The following is a 2,641-nucleotide window of genomic DNA, read 5'->3' on the forward strand; positions in this document are numbered from 1 at the left end:
GGTCCTGTCATGTAGTTCTGGGCTGATCCCTCATCTTCCTCATGATCATTGATGCCCCACGAGGTGAGATGTTGCATGGAGCCCCAGACCGAGGGTGATTGACCGTCATCTTGAACTCCTTCCATTTTCTAATACTTGCGCCAACAGTTGTTGCCTTCTCACCAAGCTGCTTGCCTATTGTCCTGTAGCCCATCCCAGCCTTGTGCAGGTCTACAATTTTATCCCTGATGTCCTTACACAGCTCTCTGGTCTTGGCCATTGTGGAGAGGTTGGAGTCTGTTTTATTGAGTGTGTGGACAGGTGTCTTTTATACAGGTACGAGTTCAAACAGGTGCAGTTAATACAGGTAATGAGTGGAGAACAGGAGGGCTTCTTAAAGAAAAACGAACAGGTCTGTGAGAGCCGGAATTCTTACTGGTTGGTAGGTGATCAAATACTTATGTTATGCAATAAAATGCAAATTAATTACTTAAAAATCATACAATGTGATATTCTGGACTTTTGTTTTAGATTCCGTCTCTCACAGTTGAAGTGTACCTATGATAAAAATTACAGACCTTTACATGCTTTGTAAGTAGGAAAACCTGCAAAATCGGCAGTGTATAAATACTTGTTCTCCCCACTGTAGGTTAAGCTTACAGGTGAATGAATGAGAGACCCAGGTCATACATACCATGTTTACAACATAGGTTAGCTTACAGGTGAATGAACGAGGACCCGGGTCATACCATGTTTACAACATAGGTTTAGCTTACAGGTGAATGAATGAGAGACCCAGGTCATACCATGTTTACAACATAGGTTAAGCTTACAGGTGAATGAATGAGAGACCCAGGTCATACCTGTTTCAACATAGTTTAGCTTACAGGTGAATGAACGAGAGACCCAGGTCATACCATGTTTACAACATAGGTTTAGCTTACAGGTAATGAACGAGAGACCCAGGTCATACCATGTTTACAACATAGGTTAAGCTTACAGGTGAATGAATGATAGACCCGGGTCATACCATGTTTACAACATAGGTTTAGCTTACAGGTGAATGAATGAGCGACCCAGGTCATACCATGTTTACAACATAGGTTAAGCTTACAGGTGAATGAATGAGAGACCGTGGTGGGTTGTGGCGGTGATACCTATGTTTACAACATAGGTTAAGCTTACAGGTGAATGAATGAGAGACCCGGGTCATACCATGTTTACAACATAGGTTAAGCTTACAGGTGAATGAATGATACAACAGTTAAATTATTGTCACCCTTCTTCGCTTCCGACTGAACCTCTCTTGTTTATTGAGTGTTGGATCGTTTTTTTAGCTTTAAAGTGGAGAACATTTAGCTTAATAAACAATTGAATCAGAGCTCTATCTACATAAACATACTAATAGAAGACCAAAAATAGAAAAGTGTTGAGTAAAATAAAGGATAGTCCTATACAGTATAATCGAGGTGAGGAGGAAGCTGGGTTGTGAACAGAGTGAGCGCTGTATAATAGTGTTTATATAGCTGCTGCTGGACTGTGTATGTACTTCTTTGACCTTTGACCTGTGTTTTATTGACCTTCATATAAGAGTATTAGGCTACGTCCCYATTCTCCACACTTCTCCCGAAATGCGCACTTGRATACTRCTCAGCAGGGATTTAAAAGCATAGGATTGGTATAAACATTGGCTGGAGAGAGTTTGCACCATGGATCAATTTATGATCCGAAATGTGCAAGTGCTCACTTTGGCAGAAAGGTGGAGAATCGGGATGCGTTGAGCAGCTTTAGATCAGCCAAGAGTGCCTTTTCTAACGGCCAGAGGGATGGCTAGCTAGGTGAAAACAGAGTGACTCCACCAGAGATCATCATCCACCACGCACAGTAACGTCACTTTCAAAGTGAGTAAACCATGTGACTCAGCTTCCTGCGTCCCAGCCAACCAGGTGGCTGGTCTCATCAAGAGGAAGTGGGTGGAGTTAGACAAGTCAACAAAACCAATCAGCTAGCTGCACCAGTGGGTTGGCCTCTGCCACCTGTCAATCACATAGTTAAACCTATCACAGAGCTTCTGAATATTTTAGTCCAGAGAGAGAGAAAGATTGCTGTGCCTGCCCAGTTGGAGAGAGAGAGAGAGAGAGAGAGATAAAGCACTCAGTGGATATCTTGTGTTGAGGTGGGGTTAACATCTCTCTCTCACGCTACTCTGTCCGGTTGACCTGAGGTCGCTGGGGAAGTAATGGTAAATTAGTGGCGTTAACCACCATGTTGTGGCCGGCAGCCTAGACCTGCCCACTAGGCCCTGTGCGTTACACCTGGAGTTGGGAAAAGGTGAGGGAATATATAGCACTCCAATATCTCTCCTTAGCACTCTGCACCTCACTCTCTCTCCCTCTACATCTCTCTCTCTCCCTCTACATCTCTCTCTCTCTCCTCTCACATCTCTCTCTCTCCTCCCTCTACATCTCTCTCCTCTCTCCCTATACCATCTCTCCTCTCCATCTCCCCTCTACTCTCTCTCTCTCACTCCTCTTACAATCTCTCTTCTCTACATCTCTCTCTGTTTCCAGTACATCTTCTCCTCTCTCCTCTCCTCTCCACTCTCCTCGTCTCCCCTCACCATTCCTCTCTTCAACAAGATCCTCTCTGTTTCTTACATCTC

This window comes from Salvelinus sp. IW2-2015, linkage group LG31 (assembly GCF_002910315.2).
Source record: "Salvelinus sp. IW2-2015 linkage group LG31, ASM291031v2, whole genome shotgun sequence".
In the NCBI taxonomy this organism is placed as follows: Eukaryota; Metazoa; Chordata; class Actinopteri; order Salmoniformes; family Salmonidae; genus Salvelinus; species Salvelinus sp. IW2-2015.